General features: G+C 42.9%; 1 protein-coding gene across 6 annotated transcripts in view; it reads right to left on the bottom strand.

Annotated features, from left to right (window-relative positions):
- KIF1A (kinesin family member 1A) overlaps positions 1-16,122 on the bottom strand; it is a 235,892-nt gene extending 219,770 nt beyond the window's left edge. For all 6 annotated transcript variants that reach the window (XM_077291029.1, XM_077291030.1, XM_077291031.1 and 3 more), the window contains exon 1: positions 15,862-16,122. The gene's annotated coding sequence lies outside the window, so the exon portion shown is untranslated. The remainder of the gene's footprint in view (positions 1-15,861) is intronic.
- Between the last annotated feature and the right edge of the window lie 4,950 nt (positions 16,123-21,072).

The raw sequence follows: 21,072 nt of genomic DNA, 5'->3' as shown, positions 1-21,072 counted from the left end.
CTCTACAATCATGCTGCTCTCAAATTACATAGCAAAAACATACTGACATATTCTTTTTAAAGATTTCAAATATGGAAATGAAAAAAAAGAGCGACCCATCTCCATCAGATATATATTTTGCATCGGTTTTCGTTTCTTTTTTTCACTGATCCATTGTTAGGCATGAGTCTTTAAAAACAGATGAAGAACCGAAAGAATGGGAGAAAAAAAGATCAGTTTCTGACTAGTGTAAAAATAGAAATGGATAAGTGAATGTGACCGTCCTCTATGTTGGTGTAGAAAACCCTTTTCTCTGGATTGGTAGGAAGTCCCTTGCAAAAATCAATTAAAATATTAAATGGAAAAATACAGCTACCCCTAATACTCATCATATCAAAGATATAATAAATGTGTTCTGACTGCAACATGCCTGTATTTTACATTCTACGTATCAGTGAAATGGATTAGCTGCAGCAGGTTCCAGACCAGGCAATCACCTGCAATCATAGTCGCTGAGCCTTAAAGACATGACTCAAGAGTCAAGACTCAAAGTGCTCACACACACTGGACAAAAACCTGCCCAAACCTGCTGTTTTCATGGGATTCGCGGATGATCTAGCATTCCTGAGTGCCACTTTTCTGATAGACCCCCGGTTTATGCTCCTCTCCCCATGAAGTCTGGAGAAAAAGTTGTTTGTGGAACGAGCATTCATTTGAAAGTTATTTTGTGTGTATGGCATCCACGAAAACGAAGCTAGACAGTAAGTAAGGGTTAACATTGGCATGATGTAATACAGCCTGGTGACACAGCGTGACATGATCTACATGTATAACATAGCAATAAATTAATGATGAAGCCACAGTAGGGCAGTAAAGCTACGAGCAGTGGATGGTGGATGAGGTCAGAGCTAGATGTCTACCGGTCATATACAACAGAGGGAAAAGTTACTTGATGTTATATAGGTGCTTCTCACAAAAGTAGAATATTATCAAAAAGTTAATTTATTTCAGTTCTTCAATACAAAAAGTGAAACTCATCTATTATATAGAGTCATTACAGACAGAGTGATCTATTTCAAGTGTTTATTTCTGTTTATGTTGATGATTATGGCTTACAGCCAATGAAAACCCAAAAGCAAAAGTCATTATCTCAGTAAATTAGAATAATTAACAAAAAAGACCTGCAAAGGCTTCCTAAGCGTCTAAAAAAAGGTCCCTTAGTCTGTTTCAGTAGGCTTCACAATCATGGGGAAGACTGCTGACTTGACAGATGTCCAGAAGGCAGTCATTGACACACTCCACAAGGAGGGTAAGCCACAAAATGTCATTGCTAAAGAAGCTGGCTGTTCGCAGATTGCTGTATCCAAGCATATTAATGGAAAGTTGAGTGGAAGGAAAAAGTGTGGTAGAAAAAGGTGCACAAGCAACCGGGATAACCGCAGCCTTGAAAGGATTGTTAAGAAAAGGCCATTCAAAAATTTGCGGGAGATTCACAAGGAGTGGACTACTGCTGGAGTCATTGCTTCAAGAGCCACCACACACAGACGTATCCAGGACATGGTCTACAAGTGACACATTCCTTGTGTCAAGCCACTCATGACCAATAGACAACGCCAGAAGTGTCTTACCTGGGCCAAGGAGAAAAAGAACTGGACTGTTGCTCAGTGGTCCAAGGCATTGTTTTCAGATGAAAGTAAATTTTGCATTCCATTTGGAAATCAAGGTCCCAGTGTGAAGTTTCCACAATCAGTGATGGTTTGGGGAGCCATGTCATCTGCTGGTGTGGGTCCACTGTGTTTTATCAAGACCAAAGTCAGCATAGCCGTCTATGAGAAAATTTTAGAGCTCTTCATGCTTCCCTCTGCTGACAAGCTTTTTGGAGATGGAAATTTCATTCTCAGCAGGACTTGGCACCTGTCCACACTGCCAAAAGTACCAATACCTGGTTTACAAACAACAGCATCACTGTGCTTCATTGGCCAGCAAACTCACCTGACCTTAAATCCATAGAGTATTGTCAAGAGGAAAATGAGACACTAGACCCAACAATGCAGACGAGCTGAAGGCTGCTATCAAAGCAACCTGGGCTTCCATAACACCTCAGCAGTGCCACAGACTGATCGCCTCCGAGCCATACTGCTTTGATGCAGTAATTGATGCAAAAGGAGCCCCGACCAAGTATTGAGTGCATTTACCGAACATACATTTCAGTAGGCCAACATTTTGGATTTTAAAATCATTTTTCAAGCTTGTGTTATAAAGTATTCTAATTTACTGAGATAATGACTTTAAATAAACACTTGAAATAGCTCACTCTGTTTGTAATGACTCTATATAGTATATGAGTTTCACTTTTTATATTGAAGAACTGAAATACATGTACTTTTTGATGATATTCTAATTTTGTGAGAAGCACCTGTACATGTGATTCAGCTAATGAAGCCTGCACTCTCTGCAATCTCACACAATGAAGCCTGTGTATCACACACATACCGTATACCCAGCATGAGTAAATAACACCATCATACACTGTATAGCCGGCAGAACAAAGACAAGGTAACCGGAGAACATAGACCATAGAATCAGAACTCTAGTCTGGCGACATCCAACATGGTAGATTTCTGAAGACCTCAGTCATAGAACTTACTATGATATAGATAAAATTCCCAACTATAAGATGTCGGCACGTTGATATGGGTCGCCCCCACGTTAGGGCAATGGGGTACTCGGTACCGGGTCCTTCGGTTCGGGGATGTCACGGTGGCTGACCCGGTCCTTGGCCCTAGGGACGTCCGTATTAAAAGGGAAAGGTCTTTAAAGGGATAATGTTCGTGACGCCACCTGTGGTATTCGGTCAGGGTGACCGACGCTGCTTAGGGGTCCGCTGGGGTGATGTGATGGCAGCTAGATGATATACCTTCCCACAGGTAAAGTGTATCCCCAGGGCCTCCCAGAGTGTAGATGGAGATGTGTGAGGCGCAGTGAATAACGAGGACACAAGGTTGCAGTCTCTTTACCTTTTACTGAAGGCTTCAGTGTCCTCAGTCCAGGGCACCGGATCACAGGGCAGGCAGAGTCCGGCCGGTCCGAAGGCAAATCCAGAGTCCCCTTAACCAGGTGGAAATCAGTAGCCTTCCTCTAGCGCCTGTGTGTTGTAGTACCTCCCTGCTGAGCTTTTCGGTAAGGTCCTCACAACTCTTGTAGATGTTCTAGACATTATTTCTTCCTCTCTGTCCCCCAGATGGTGTGGATAGGACAAACCCGTATGACTGATGGCCTGAGGCTTGTTTATAGGAACCCTAGAGACGCCCCGACCCCCACAATTTGCCATCGAGTCTTCTTAGGTATTAAGGTCGGGCAGCCAACTTGGAATTGACTGTCCTGCCGGTCTCTGGAGCAAGGTTTGGAGACAGTTGCTCCCTCGGTGTTCCAGCCACGGCTTCGCGCCTCAGAAGGAGGCAGCCTATTTCAGGGCAGAACTCCTTCTGGTGTTATCTCCTTGTGCTATGAATTCGTTTCTCGCCCTCTACAACACAATACTCTTCGTGTCCTTTCTTAGGATGCTGCCGCACGTGGGGCAGGCGCAGCTCCGTGTCTTTCTGTCTAGCTAGGCCTCTGACAGGATCCCACCCCTGTCAGCGACCCTCTGTCTGCAGCTCCGATGTGCCTCATTTTCCCTCTGTCTGCCTGATAGGAACTCACTGGGTCAAGCCCAGGCAGCGTCTGACTTAGGGTACCGTCACACAGTGCCATTTTCATCGCTACGACGGCACGATTCGTGATGTTCTAGCGATATCGTTACGATATCGTAGTGTCTGACACGCTACTGCGATCCGGATCCCCGCTGAGAATCGTACGTCGTAGCAGATCGTTTGAAACTTTCTTTCGTCGTCTAGGGTCCCGCTGTGGCGGCATGATTGCATCGTGTGACACAGGTTGTATACGATGTGCGCACAGTAACCAACGGCTTCTACATCGCAAATACGTCATGAAATTATCGCTCCAGCGCCGTGTATTGCAACGTGTGACCGCAGTCTACGACGCTGGAGCGATAATCATACGACGCTGCAACGTCACGAATCGTGCCGTCGTAGCGATGAAAATGGCACTGTGTGACGGTACCCTAACTTCCTATCCAGTCCACCAGTTTTACCCATCTGTGAGGAGTGCCCTAGTAGATATGAGTGTAGCTCCCCCTGGTGGATTGGAGTGTGAAGTGTGGTGTATGGTTTGTGATACCTGGAAAGAAGAACTCCGTTATTGCCTTCAGACGTAATATCACTCCCCCTGGTGGAAGAATGACATTACTGCAACGACCAGGACTCTGGGGCACTGCAGATACACTTTACCAGAAGATCCATGACAGGAAAACACTTGTATTTCTGCAGCAAATTTGTAGCCGGGGGGGATTTGCACAAGGTGTGGCCCATCCAGTGGAGCTAGACCTCATGGGGTTGATCTCCTTGCCATTCCTCACAGAATCAGCAGAATAAGAGGCATGCTACTTATTTTACTGGCTTATATTTCTGTGTGAAAAAATATCACTGCATGTGAACGATGATGCAGAGACCATATTCACATACAGTACATGGGAAACAGATTGTCATGAGATTTCATCACTCCACAATTATTGTCTAACCTGGTTCTTGTGAACGTGGTCTACAATGGTTTCACATCGTAAATTAAGCCCAACTAGGAGGGTAACCAGCTCTACAATGAGGGTTTTAACCAGCCACCTTCTAATCTGCCCCCGTTTTATCTGGTGTATTCACATCACTCTTGAAAACACTCTTAAAGCCCCACATATATATTAAATAAAAGTCAGACAAACCCACCAATTTTTGCAGGGCCAGAAGGCCGTCTGATGTATACGGAGGCTTCTTAACTCTCCCCTGAAAGATTATGTCGAGGGCGAGAAGGATTGGCCCTCGGCCCTTTGGAATTTCAATAGCCAATCCTTTTGTCTTCAGGAGAGAGAAGGAAGAAGTGTCTGGCAGCGGCTTTCTCTTCTCTCCACACTGAAAACATGATCGAGTGCTGATGTGTATGAGGGAGTCAGACGGCTGTCTGCTGAATGAACACTTCACAGTTTTCACATCTATGGCCAGCTTTAGATATCAAGCAGTGTTGATCACTCATATTATCACTTGTGCTAATATATTTTACAAATAATAAAAATTAAATACAATAGAAGTGTGTCGTGTTTTGGTTTATATGTGTAGGTTTACCAGAGGTGACCCTACACCTTTCTATACATACAGTCTATTTGCCATATTGATCCCTTTCCATTTACAAGAAGGAGCCGTCTAGATTTGATCTTTGAAAGGACGCGGCAGGGTTTACTGAGTAACCTGGAGTAACTTAAGCCCTATGCAGTGATCAATAGAGCTGCAGCTGCGGCCCTCATATTACACCATGCAGATGCGTCACTAGGCCGGATGTCACCACTCACTGGCAGCACAGTATGTAGCAATTGACATTTGGGACTGGTGATGTCCATTTAATTCAGCCGCTAGGAGTGACTCAGATGTCCATGTCCTGGGGAAATAAAATCTGAAGGGACTCCCTATGTGAAGATACAAAAAAAATTATATTGTGCTTGAGATGATGGTGTGTTGAAAGGAATATACAGATATGAATGGGGATGACTGTATGGGATGGCTGTATGGGATGGCTGTATGAAGATGATGATTATTATGACAGTTCTGTCACCATACAACATCATTTTGACAGCAGCATATTCCATGTTTACAAAGGGCGATGTGCTGCCGACAGCAATTATATCGGTATAAACGATGTGCTCCACAGATGAACAAGCAATTTGCTCCTTCAGTGGCTGATCAGAGTCATATTTCCATGGCCAGGTCATGAACATTCATAAGACTATTGACCCATAAGACTATTGGCTCATCTAAATGAGCCTTTACACTGAAAGCTCCACAAAAAAAATGACTTTCCCTTGACATGAACACTTTTGAACGCCCTAAACATGAGATTAAATGAGATATGAATCTAAAAGTCATCTTCTGACAATTTGCACCGATATGATCTATTGATCTATGTATATGTTTTTTTTTCCATTGAAACAGAATCTGCAAGGAGGTTTTTATTACATAATCTGACAGAAATATGAGGTATGGACAGAGACCTTGATTCCAGCGATGTGTCACTTAGGTTACTGAGTGCAGCAGGTAGAGTCACAGTTTTCTCTCCTACAGATCTAGCAGAGCTCAGTTGTTGAGCTGTGTATAACCATGTCCACACCACAGCTTTCTGCGTACATTGTATAGTGACGGACCAGGAAGCACGAGACACCTACTCCTCTAGTGATAATCTCATGCCAATAAAACACTGATTGTAATGAAACTGCAGAACCCAGCCCAGTAAGTGACACATCACCGCAATCAGGGTCTCTGCTCCTACATTATGATGCTCTCAGATTACAGAGCAAAAACCTGCTGCCATATTCCCTTTAAATGACTATAATAGGCTACACATGAAGTCACTAATAATCCTTCAGACATGTTATAAGATATGCAATGTGAGAAATTTGATAAATACTGGGACTCAAATGTCAGTGATATACGTCAGTGATGTCAAAAACATGAGGAGGGTGGTGGTAGCAGCGGAAGTGGCCATAACTACTGCTAGGTCCAGGACTGGTATGGGGCTACCACCTCCCTCCAGGTGCTGCACTTATTTCCTCTATTAAGGTGCACACGGTTACATTGTCCCCATAGACCCATATGGGCTATGACTGGCTGCCTTGGCCTCTTTGCAGCTGATCTATGAACATCTTTATTTACTCTTGAATTCACAAGTGCCTTGTCCCAACAATCTGCCCTCCTGCTTTCTCTCCCATTGCCTGCAGGTCTCTTTGATGTGTGAGTCATTATGTCATTTATCCTGTGCGCTGCCTTTGTGCTCAGCGGCCCAAGTGTATTACTTTGCATTTTTATTGCCTTGTTGAGTCATTTACCTGATTCCAGAGTAAACATATCTGCTTCATTTACTTGATTAGATGAGAAAGTCACTTTTTTAATGTGAGCCACTTCTTGCTACACGGTCACTTTTTACGTAAAGTTAATACATAACAAATCAGGGATCAATAATGTTTGTTATAAAATTGAAGACATTTTTAGGAGTACTTATTAATGTCACTGACAAATTAGAGAATTTAGTGCAACTCTATGGGGACAGCTCTCCTGGATACAGGACATAAGGCTGTCATTATTTTTCTAACTTGCAAAAAACGTCTTTCAGCTTGATAAATATATTGCATTACATGTGACTGTCAAAATGTCGTCGTTATCTAATGGTGTCCTGTGTCCTGAAAAACATAGTCAATCAGGGGTGTAAGAAATAACCATGGGGCGCTGCTGCATAACCTTTAATAGGACCTCACTCTCCACCATGGCCACCACCAACATCAAGTTCAGAACATTAAAATCGTGATTATTTTAGTCTCCGAAATGCACCTGGATAATGCACACAATAAGGTCACATACATTTTACCCAGTGAGGTCACAATACAGGGATAATGTACATAGTGAAGTCACCGTATAGGGATAAAATATATAGCGAAGTCACAGTATAGGCATAATGTATATAGTGATGTCACACTATAGGGATAATGTATATAGTGAAGTCACAGTATAGGGATAATGTATATAGTCAAGTCACAGTACAGAGATAATGTATATAGTGATGTCACAGTATAGGGATAATGTATATAGTGAAGTCACAGTATAGGCATAATGTATATAGTGATGTCACAGTATAGGGATAATGTATATAGTGAAGTCACAGTATAGGGATAATGTATATAGTGAAGTCACAGTACAGAGATAATGTATATAGTGATGTCACAGTATAGGGATAATGTATATAGTGAAGTCAGTACAGAGATAATGCACACAGCAATGTCACGGTATGGGGATAATGTACATAGTGATGTCACAGTATAGGGATAATGTATATAGTGAAGTCACAGTATAGGGATAATGTACAGTATATACTGAGGTCACAGTACAGAGATAATGCACACAGCGATGTCCCAGTATGGGGATAATGTATATAGTGATGTCACAGTGTAGGGATAATGTATATAGTGAAGTCACAGTATAGACATAATGTACATAGTGATGTCACAGTATAGGGATAATGTATATAGTGAGGTCACAGTATGGGGATAATGTATATAGTGATGTCACAGTATAGGGATAATGTACTGTATATAGTAATGTCACAGTATGGGGATAATGAATATAGTGATGTCACAGTATAGGGATGATGTATATTGTGATGTCACAGTATAGGGATAATGTATATAGTGTAAGATAGCGCTTACTGCATGTGTTGTGGACACTCGCTTAGCAACTGGATTCAGTCACACAGGCATGATTTTCTCCATTAAACAATCCATGCAGTTTATTTACAGGTCATAAACCTCCATTTTACACATCACACACATATAGTTCATAGTACACAGCTTCAATTATTTTTCAGACACTACACCCGCCACTCCTCCTCTGACTAGTTTGCGGGGGTCTCCGTGTGCCGTATTAATGTCTCTACTCACATAGCATGACATTAAGTTGCAGTCTCTAAACACACCGGACCTCACTTCGCCCAGTTACCATGGGAGACCTCACAGTTCATTAACTGACGCTCGTCAGTGCACACAGTCCCCCATACTCTGGGTTACCTTCCAGGAGCTCCTGCTCCACACTCTGACTCCTCGTCAGTCCTCTCTCCCAGGGAAGCTGCCTAACTGCGATCACCGTCCTGGACAATGCCTTGCTCACCAGGCCACCCGACAGTCCCAGACCCACAGAAGGACGGTAGCTTCCCCAACACAGTAGTTGTCACAGGCTCTGCAGGACCATGGCCTCTCCCCGTGCTCTTCAGGAATCCAGTCCTACTCCCAGGACATTCCAACACAGAGGCCATCCGGGTCCACGGCCTCTCCGTGTGCTATTCAGGACGTCCTTCCTACTCCCAGGACCACCCAACACACAGGCCTTCAGGTATGTGGCCTCTCCCAGTGTGCTATTCAGGGATCCAGTCCACACACAGGACCTACCCAACACACAGGCCTTCGGGTCCATACACTCTGACACTGACCATTTAGGTCCATACACTCTGAACACTGACCATGTGACCAGACCTCAGTCACATTATATCACTGTAGCTACCCCCATAGGTGGGAGGTGTGTGTGGTTAGTCAGACCCGCCCAGTTCTCTGACTAACCCTGTAACCCTCCCATTACAACTACACAAACACTTGTGGGACTACAGGTCCCAGAACAACAACATTACTGGCTTACAGTGCAGAGGATCTCCTCTGAGACACATACCGGCCATTTACAATAATGCCGGTCACTGTCTCACCATCACAGTTACGCCTGCGACTGCCATGCACTCCCATGGCCTCAATACGCTTCCGTGTGTATCCCGAGGAGAACATACAGCGCCCCCTAGCTGTAACAGGGGTCACTGCCTCACAATAGTGATATCACAGTATAGGGATAATGTTTATAGTGATGTCACAGTATAGGGGTAATGTTTATAGTGATGTCACAGTATAGGGGATAATGTTTATAGTGATCTCACATTACGGAGATAATGCACACACTGATGTCACGATACTGTTATAATGTACATGTCACATTATAGGGATAGTGCACAACACTGGCATACTTCACATAATTATGTCACAGTACAGGGATAGTCTGCACAGTATACAGTGACGTTTCAGTGTATGGATAGAGCATACAAGAAATGTCACGTCATTTCAGCTGTGCAATCACAGTATTGGAAAAGCAATAATGATATCACAAGCACCCAGGGGTGGACATATCAGTAGTGCAATCTGTACAGCCGCACAGGGGCCCGAGAGATAAGGAGGCCACTACCACTTCCAAAGCAACAACAGCTTCTGTCATTTGCAGAACTTCTGGACTGCAAGTGGATTCCATATTGTTCTTGCACAGGGGCCGTCCTTTCTGCGTCCATCACTGCATGCTGGTGTATTGCACAACTGATGTCAGAATGCAGGGATAATGCAGCGATGTCATAGCACAGATGTGATCCCAAAAGCGATAACGCAGAGAAGGGGTCATATACACAGCAGGGGTAACATTGGGACTCAACGGTAACATGCAGAATGGTGCAACATCCAATTTCCATTCTATATTTCCTTTCATTACTCTTAGGGAATTGCTTTGTCAGCTTGTGAATATCAGCCATACTGGTAACCCACATCCAGTCCCGGACTGGGGTGCCAAGGGCCCACCAGTAACATTGACTTTGGGGGGGGGGGAGGCCACCTTTCACCTGCATGCAAATATTCACTACCCTAAATCACAAATTTACCTAAACCTCTATATAATAATAAACTGGGGAGTTTGATAAATGAATGATGAGATGTTGCTTTTTTCTGTACAGAGTGAATTAAGTGAATTATACCACGTACAGTTGGGCTGGGGGGCCAGATCTGCACAGGGGCCCACCGGGGGATTCCCCTGTTCACCTATGGGCCAATCAGAGTCTGCCCAAATCTATAGGTGTACTACTTGCATTAGAAACATGACATCTCATGTTTTTCTTATTTCCTTATCCAGGAGGTACGTGACATGGTCATCAGGATTGTGTTCAGTAACCTACAGACAGTGTCAGGTCGGCGCCGTTATACTGATTACAATGATACCTGGGTGATGAAATCTGTCTTGTGGTTGTTTAATCTTGATTTTCAGTTTTCACTTAATGATATGCTCGTGCTCCGGGGCGGCCTGTGGGGTTTCATGTGGTGCTCTGAATATATATTCATAATACAGATGGCTGACAGGTCACTGATCCCTCACTGACCTGCTCCCTAGTTTACATAATGAATATATATGTACATACTTTAAAAAAAAAAAAAACCTTCTGCAGGCAGGTGCCAGCCGTGACACCTGCGCTGCAGAATAATCGGATGTTTCATGTGCCAATAATACATGTTCTTGATGTTATTCAGCTAGAAAAAAAAAATAATTTGAAAATGAAGTAGCAGCTCTCAGAGATAGAGAGACTCATAAAAATATAATAAATATTATATAAATATGCCGGCTGCATTTGCAATATGAGAAGGGAACTCCATTTAGGAGAAATTAGGCCATTGTAGTCAAAGCTGAGGCTAGAAAATATGTTCAGGGTACCGTAATTGTTATCAACTACACTTTGTTACAAGGAAACAAATCCCAAATATGAAGTCTTGATTCAAGAAGTCTCATAGTAATAAATGTTTTAAATAATCTCCAAATACATACTTTTGGCAGCCATTGATGTGGAACCTGACTCCACTACCAATAAATGAAGATTGACACCTATGTAGATACAATTATATTATTTGTATGTAAAAAAAAGAAAAAGGATGGGGCGGCTTGAAATCTGACATGCCTAATCCCTCTCCCAAGAAATCTGCAGCTATACATTAGATAAAAGACACATTACATAGTCTTCTGGCCCCTCCAAAATAAGCCCAAAATAAGGTTCAACCCACTATCGCTTAATATACAGTGGGGGAAATAAGTATTTGATCCCTTGCTGATTTTGTAAGTTTGACCGCTGACAAAGACATGAACAGTCTATAATATTAAGGTTAGGTTAATTTTAACATTGAGAAATAGAATATCAAAAAGAAAATCCAGAAAATCACATTGCACAAATTATATAAATTTATTTGCATTTTGCAGTGAGAAATAAGTATTTGATCCCCCTGGCAAACAAAACTTAATACTTGGTGGCAAAACCCTTGTTGGCAAGCACAGCAGTCAGACTTTTTTGTAGTTGATGATGAGGTTTGCGCACATGTCAGGAGGAATTTTGGTCCACTCCTCTTTGCAGGTCATCTCTAAATCATTAAGATTTTAAGGCTGTCACTGGGCAACTTGGAGCTTCAACTCCCTCCATAAGTTTTCTATGGGATAAAGGTCTGGAGACTGGCTAGGCCACTCCATAACCTTAATGTGCTTCTTTTTGAGCCACTCCTTTGTTGCCTTTGCTGTATGTTTTGGGTCATTGTCTTGCTGGAAGACTCAGCCATGACCCATTTTTAATGTCCTGGCGGAGGGAAGGAGGTTGACACTCAGGATTTTATGATACATGGCTCCATCCATTCTCCCATTGATGTGGTGAAGTAGTCCTGTGCCCCTTAGCAGAGAAACACCCCAAAAACGTAATGTTTCCACCTCCATGCTTGACAGTGGGGACGGTGTTCTTTGGGTTATAGGCAGCATTTCTCTTCCTCCAAACACGGTGAGTTGAGGTAATGCCAAAGAGCTCAATTTTTGTCTCATCTGAGCACAGCACCTTCTCCCAATCACTCACAGAGTCATCCAGGTGTTCATTGGCAAACTTCAGACGGGCCTGCACATGTGCCTTCTTGAACAGGAGGACCTTGTAGGCACTGCAGGATTTTAAACCTTTACGGCGTAATGTGTTACCAATGGTTTTCATGGTGACTGTGGTCTCAGCTGCCTTGAGATCATTAACAAGTTCCCCCTGTTTAGTTTTAGGCTGATCTCTCACCTTCCTCATGATCAAGGATACCCCACGAGGTGAGATTTTGCATGGTGCCCCAGATCAATGTCGATTGACAGTGATTTTGTATTTCTTCCATTTTCTTACTATTGCACCAACAGTTGTCTCCTTCTCACCCAGCGTCTTACTTATGATTTTGTAGCCCATTCTAGCTTTCTGCAGGTCTATGATCTTGTCCCTGACATCCTTATAAAACTCTTTAGAGTATAACTGATTGAGTCTGTGGACAGGAGTCTTTTATAAAGGTGACTATGTAAGACAGCTGTCTTTAATGCAGGTAACGAGTTGATTAGCAGTGTCTAACTGGTCTGTAGGACTTGAACTCGTAACCGTTGGTAGCGGATCAAATACTTATTTCTCACTGCAAAATGTGAATAAATTTATATAATTTATCCAATGTTATTTTCTCGATTTTAATTTTGATATTCTATCTCTCAATGTTAAAATTAACCTACCTTTAAAGGGACTCTGTCACCTGAATTTGGAGGGAACAATTTTCAGTCATATGGGTGGGGTTTTCGGGTGTTTGATTCACCCTTTCCTTACCCGCTGGCTGCATGCTGGCTGCAATATTGGATTGAAGTTCATTCTCTGTCCTCCATAGTACATGCCTGCGCAAGGCAAGATTGCAGCCAGCATGCAGCCAGCGGGTAAGGAAAGGGTGAATCAAACACCTGAAAACCCCGCCCCTATGACTGAAAATTGTTCCCTCCAAATTCAGGTGACAGAGTCCCTTTAAAATTATAGACTGTTCATGTCTTTGTCAGCGGGCAAACTTACAAAATCAGCATGGGATCAAATACTTATTTCCCCCACTGTCTAAGGACACCTTTATAGTTCATAATAATATATACCTGAACTAGAAGCTGTACTGAGGCATCAACGTTGCTACTAACAACCCAATTGCTATGTAGACATTGCACAATCTAGTACATAAATCGTGAGATTATATATTTATTAAGATAAAACAGAACCCTTTTAAACTCTCTGCTCTTCCAGTAAAGAATCCTCATAACTGATGAAAGACAAACCTGCTTATTTGTGGACTTAGTGGATGTGAGGCCTAGATATAAAGGATCATGAAACATATCTCTGTAATGTCCAATTATGATTTTGTACAAGCTGTATTTTTTTCAAAACTGAATGACACCATAATTTTTTGGGTGGCTCTTCTTTACAACTGCGTGAGTTCAACTAAGTCCTTCCTATATACAAGAGCTGAAAACTTCATCTAGTGTTAGGTGTAGTCTTACTACAGATTTGTATAGAGGCAAATTTCTATTTTTATCAGGTCCATTTTTGCCTCTTTTGCGACACCCTTTGCTGCATTTACTTTGGCACTGGCTACTAAAGCTAAGCTGGCCATACACATTAGATGTCTGTTGGCCGAATGATGCTGCAGCCGATCATTCAGCCATCTCAGCTTACTCTCCCATATACAGGGGGCGCTTGCTCAGCCAACCTCTCCTCTGTTCTCTATGAGAAAGCTGACGTGTCTGCCGTTGGCTTATTTCCTGGAGAACAATTTGATTGGCTGTTGAAAATCAGACATACGAGATTGACATTCCCCCTTACCATCAATGAAACTGCGCCCCCATACACATTAGACCATCAGCCAAATTCGTCAATACCTGTGGGTATGGCTGACATTAGTCTACTGTGTATGGGGGTCTTTAGTGTGTCTAATCTTTGTTTTACCTAGGTGGGCAGCTTTTATGATTTTAGACTATGCTTCAAAGGCCAATTATTTCATCTTATCTATCAGGGCTACTAAAATTATTTGTTGCCCCGAGTACAGTTATCACAGTATATGGCTGTGCCATTTTATGTTTTTTTTGAATTTTAATCAATTTATTTTTTTAAAAATCTATTTTGTTGGCTATTCCAAAGAAGGTTTTCCATGTATATTTTTTATGTTTTCGATGTATGACTTTACATATAGCATCCCCACTGATCCATGCTATGCCACTGAATAATTATCAGGCACAGTCATGTCCGCAGAGTATTTCAGATATTGATAGATATCACTGGCAAACATTGCAGGAGATTGCACCAGTCATCTAGATCCAGAAGCAGAATATTGCTTCCTTGTTAGAATTTGATTCATTGCACAGCTCCCTGCTGAAGCTTCCAGCCATAACCGCTCGGCCAAACGTCCACATATAATTTATCCCGGAACCTCTCCCTGTGCTGTCTGTAAACACTATCTGCCAGAAACGAGAAGCAAGCGCAATGGGCGGGCTGATCTCCAGAGTTTGCAGTGTCATACCCCTACCTAGAGGATACGTACTACCCCACCTTGGCCCACCAAACCATGCACAGTGTATATTTATTCCGACCACACTGTTGGCCCAAGTGCGACGCCGCTTCATATTGTTACTAGCCTGAGATCAGCAAAAAATGGCGGGTGCGGACCAAGAAAAAAAGGTGGTAACATCAGCTGTTCGACAGGATACGTCACATAGACATCACAGCAGACACAAAGGCAAACACCTCATCTTTAAACATAAAATAGCATAAAACATCACATAAACATACATGTCATGCATGATGAGAAAAGCTGGATTCAGATCCTATACAGATAATATCGGTCTTTTGTTATTACGCTGAGCTACGGACGTAGAAGGCATTACACATGAGAATGTGCTAGAGAGGCATAAACGAAATAAGCTACATAAAAAGGCTAAAAAGGAATAATGCAAAAATCATCAGAAAATGTATCACGCGAAGACACGCATACAATTGCCCACCTACAGCGTCTGTACATGACCTACAAAGGCCTATTTATGATCCGTCACTTGGAATAATGACAGTCATCCATCAATGCATCCTCATAAGCTTGGGTTAATAACATTTTGGCCAGACATCATAGACACGAAGAGGTAGTAAATTCATAGACGACCAATGGTGCACCAAGGGCCCATGCAATGCGAATGGGTTAAATGCCTGGTGCAGGAATGTCCCATAGGAATGAGAGAAGGGAGGGAGACGGAGTAAAGAAGAGAAGGGAGGGCTATGGAAAAAGAAAAATAAGGACAGAGGAAGGAAAGATGAAGGTGAAGATCTCAGGATGGAGGGATAGTCGATTGGATACATAGAACGAGGTACAGCGAGGAAATGAAGACCATGCAAAGGATCAAGGATGAAAAAAATGTGTCTGCATATAATGTATCACTGCTGTGGTAATGATACCGGAGAGATACATGGATCCATAAGGATGGAAGACAGAGGTATACAGATAATAGGATGGATGAGAATGTGAGAGACAAGGGTGAAGGAGACAGCGGAGTAGGGCGGTACCTGGCTGTCTTGTCACTGCTTCTCTCTGCGGTGGAGCATCAAGATGGACTTCTCTGGACTGACAGCTAGTGGGAATGCTCCAGTGCTGTGTCACCGCTCCCAGTGTGGATGTGGGTGATGCTGCCCTGTGTCTCCTGTTTGTCCCTCCGGGTCCCTGCCCTGCCTGTCAGTGCTGGTTGGCTGAAGCAGTGTGGTGGGGAGGAGGGATGGTCCGGCTGCTGAAGCTGGAATGTATAGAGCAGCAGAGATGGAGAATAGAGCAGGGAGGAGGGGGAGGACGAGCAGGTGGGGAGAGGGAGGCATGCTGGAGCAGGAGGAGCAATGCTGCTGCCGCTGGTGGTGCTGATGAGAGCTGTGACGTCTGTGCAGATACTACACCATCACCCAACACAGACCATGACAAACAGATAGATAGATCAGCAGCACACTGTATGCAATAAAATATATGAAAACAGTGAATGGACAGCATGGTGGCTTAGTGGAGCCTTGCAGCGCTGGAGTCCAGGGTTCAAATCCCACCAAGGACAACATCTGCAAGGATGTATGTTCTCCCTGTGTTGACGTGGGTTTCTTCCCACACTCCAAACAAATTAAAAAGGCAGCATATAATAATAAGGTCCTTATTATAGTGGAATTTAACTATCCAGAAACTCAATGGGACAGAATCTTTTGGTTTTGCTAAAAGCTGCAAATTCTTATCTGCAGTTCAGGATAATGACCTCTCTCGATGGATAAACCAACCAGCGCTGGATCTGGTTCTGTCAAATAGACCAGATACAATTTCAGATCTACAGGTCAGGGAGAATTTGAGGGGCAGCGACCATAATATGATAAGTTTCAATGTAATATTCAATAAAACATTTCAAAGGGAAATAGAAAAACCTGGCGCTTTAGGAAAGCTGATTTCCATCAATCAAGTGAAGAGCATAATTGTGTAGAATGGGAGGGACCATGTCATGAATAATAACTCAGATATGCAACATAATCGGATATACTACAAGAATGCTGTAGAAAATGCATACCCTCTCTTAATAAAATGTCCAGGAACAAAAAGAAACTTAAATTTAAATTAGACATTAAAGTTAAATTAGACATTACAAAGTATAAAAGACAAAAACAAAAAATTACAGAATACATACAGTGGGTACGGAAAGTATTCAGACCCCTTTACATTTTTGACTCTTTGGTTCATTGCAGCCATTTGGTAAATTAAAAAAAAAATATTATTTTTTCATTAATGTAGACTCTGCACCCCATCTTGACTGAAAGAACCCCCAGAAATGTAGAAATATTTGCAAATGTATTAAAAAAGAAAAGCTGAAATATCACATGGTCATAAGTATTCAGACCATTAGCTCAGACACTCAAATTTAAGTCCCATGCTGTTTATTTGCTAGTGATCCTCCTTGAGATGGTTCTACTCCTTCATTGGAGGCCAGCTGTGTTTAATTAAACTGATAGGACTTGATTAAGAAAGGCACCCACCTGTGTATATAAGACCTCACAGCTCACAGTGCATGTCAGACCAAATGAGAATCATGAGGTCAAAGGAACTGGCCAAGGAGCTCAGACGAAATGAAAAAAAAAAGAGAGGAAAAGCCGGCTCACCTTTTCCAGGAACTTGGTCCTGACGAGACTTTAAGGAATAGAAGAAAATACGATGTTCCAGCTCAATAAGAATAAAATATTATAAACTTTTAATGAAAAATGTTAAAATGCAAAATACAAAAATGCTCCTCAGACAACACCATGGCCCCTGTGGGTGAAGCAACGCGTTTCGACCGTGCTGCGGTCTTTGTCAAAGCAAGGAGCTCAGAGACAGAATTGTGGCAAGGCACAGATCTGGCCAAGGTAACAAAAGAATTTCTGCAATATTCAATGTTCCTAAGAGCACAGTGGCCTCCATAATGCTTAAATGAAAGAAGTTTGGGACCACCAGAAGTCTTCCTAGACCTGGCCGTCTAGCCAAACTGAGCAATCGTGGGAGAAGAGCCTTGGTGAGAGAGGTAAAGAAGAACCCCAAGATCACTGTGGCTGAGCTCCAGAGATGCAGTAGGGAGATGGGAGAAAGCTCCACAAAGTCAACTATCATTGCAGCCCTCCACCAGTCGGGCCTTTATGGCAGAGTGGCCCGACGGAAGCCTTTCCTCAGTGCAAGACATATGAAAGCAAGCATAGAGTTTGCTAAAAAAAGCACATGAAGTACTCCCAGACTATGAGAAATAAGATTCTCTGGTCTGATGAGACGAAGATAGACCTTTTTGGTTATAATTCTAAGCGGTGTGTGTAGAGAAAACCAGGCACTGCTCATCGCCTGCCCAATACAGCAGGACGACACCATTGAAGCTCTAAAAAACTATAGGGAGAAAAATACTTTATCTAAAAAACTAATTAAAGCAACCAAAAAGGAAACAGAGAAGCACATTGCTAAGGAGAGTAAAACTAATCCCAAACTGCTCTTCAACTATATGAATAGTAAAAGAATCAAAAGTGAAAGTGTAGGACCCTTAAAAAATTATGAGGAAAGAATGGTTGTATATGATGAGGAAAAAAATATATTAAACACCTTCTTCTCCACGGTATTCATGGTGGAAAATAAAATGTTAGGTGAAATGCCGAGACAAAGACACCCCTACAGTAAGGGTCACCAATTTAAACCAAGAAGAGGTGCGAAACCCGCTAAATAAGACTAAAATAGATAAATCTCTGGTTTCGGATGGTATACACCCACGAGCACTAAGAGAACTAAGTAATGTAATAGACAAGTCATTATTTCTTATATTTAGGGACTCTATAGTGACGGGGTCTGTTCCACAGGACTGGCGCATAGCAAATGTGGTATCAATATTCAAAAAGGGCTCTAAAAGTGAACCTGGAAATTATAGGCCAGTAAGTCTAACCTCTATTATTGGTAAAATATTTGAAGGGTTTCTGAGGGATGTTATTCTGGATTATCTCAATGAGAATAACTGTTTAACTCCATATCAGCATGGGTTTATGAGGAATCGCTCCTGTCAAACCAGTCTAATCAGCTTTTATAAAGAGGTAGCTATAGACTGGATCAAGGTGCTTGAAAAAGGTCTCTGGACCGAAACGTCACCACAGGAGGCAGAATAAAATGTAAGATTTATCTTCACTACAGTTTGAGGCGCTGTTTTTTTTATTTATCTGGATATGGATCAAGGTGAGTCATTGGACGTGGTATATCTTGATTTTTCCAAAGCGTTTGATACCGTGCCACAGAAGAGGTTGGTACACAAAATGAGAATACTGGGTCTGGGGCAAAATGTTTGTAAATGGCTAAGTAACTGGCTTAGTGATAGAAAGCAGAGGGTGGTTATAAATGGAATATATTCTCTAACTGGGTCGCTGTGACCAGTGGGGTACCGCAGGGGTCGGTGTTGGGACCTATTCTCTTCAACATATTTATTAACAATCTGGTAGAAGGTTTACACAGTAAAATATCGATATTTGCAGATGATACAAAACTATGCAAAGCAGTCAATACAAAAGAAGATAGTATTCTGCTACAGATGGATCTAGATAAGTTGGAAACTTGGGCCGAGAGGTGGCAGATGAGGTTTAACAATGATAAATGTAAGGTTATACACATGGGAAGAAGGAATCAATATCACCATTACACACTGAACGGGAAACCACTGGGTAAATCTGACATGGAGAAGGACTCGGGGATCCTAGTTAATGATAAACTTACCTGGAGCAGCCAGTGCCAGGCAGCGGTTGCCAAGGCAAACAGGATCATGGGGTGCATTAAAAGAGGTCTGGATACACATGATGAGAACATTATACTGCCTCTGTACAAATCCCTGGTTAGACCGCACATGGAGTACTGTGTAGTTTTGGGCACCAGTGCTCAGGAAGGATATAGTAGAACTAGAGCGAGTACAAAGGAGGGCAGCAAAATTAATAAAGGGGATGGGGGAACTACAATACCCAGAGAGATTAGCAAAATTAAGATTATTTAGTCTAGAATTAAGATGACTGAGGGGCGATCTAATAACCATGTATAAGTATATGGGGACAATACAAATATCTCTCCGAGGATCTGTTTTTACCAAGAAAGGTGACGGTCACAAGGGAACATTCTCTGCGTCTGGAGGAGAGAAGGTTTTTCCACCAACATAGAAGAGGATTGTTTACTGTTAGGGCAGTGACAATCTGAAATTCCTTGCCTGTGGAGGTGGTAATGGCAAACTCAGTCGAGGGGTTCAAGAGAGGCCTGGATGTCTTCCAGGAGCGTAACAATATTGTATCTTACAGTTATTAGGTTCTTTAGAAGGACGTAAATCTGGGGATTTATTCTGATGGAATATAGGCTGAACTGGATGGACAAATGTCTTTTTTCGGCCTTGCTAACTATGTTACTATGTTATGTTACTATGTTACTAATACAACCCCAACAATGAAACATGGTGGTGGCAGCATCATGCTATGGGGGTGTTTTTCAGTTGCAGGGACAGGACGACTGGTTGACAATGAAGGAAACATGAATGCGGCCAAGTACAGAGATATCCTGGATGAAAACCTCTTCCAGAGCGCTCTGAACCTCAGACTTGGCCGAAGGTTCATCTTCCAACAAGACAATGACCCTAATCACACAGCTAAAATACCAAAGGAGTGGCTTCAGAACAGTGGCGTAACTACAAAGTTATGGGCCCCGGTGCGAACTTCCAAATGGGGCCCCCCCCGCCATAAAATTCAATGTAAGCCCCATAGAATACAATGCAGCCCCCCTCATAGTATAATGCAGCCCCTCCATACAGGGGCAGTGACAAAGACACGAGCAAATGGTGACGAGGGGGCAGAGGAGAGGGAACAAGGGGGCAAGGAAGACAGGCACTAGGGGACACATGGGGGCTAGGAGGCAGGGGAGAAGGATACAAGGAGTCTAGTGGGCAAGGGAGACTGACACAAGTGGGCAAGGGAGACTGACACAAAGGGCACACGGGGACTAGTGGACAAGAGAGACTGGCACACGGGGACACGGACTAGTGGGCAAGGGAGACTGACACACGGGGAATAGTGGGCAAGGGAGACTGATACAAGGGGACTAGTGGGCAATGGAGACTGACACACGGGGACAAGGGACAAGCACAAGGGGACAAGGGAGACAGGCACAAGGGGACACATAGGGACTAGTGAGCAAGAGACTGACACAAGGGAACAAGGGATACAAGCACAAGGGGACAC

The sequence above is a fragment of the Ranitomeya variabilis genome, chromosome 2 (genome assembly GCF_051348905.1).
Source record: "Ranitomeya variabilis isolate aRanVar5 chromosome 2, aRanVar5.hap1, whole genome shotgun sequence".
NCBI classification, from domain to species: Eukaryota; Metazoa; Chordata; class Amphibia; order Anura; family Dendrobatidae; genus Ranitomeya; species Ranitomeya variabilis.
This window is presented reverse-complemented; position numbering and strand designations above follow the sequence as displayed.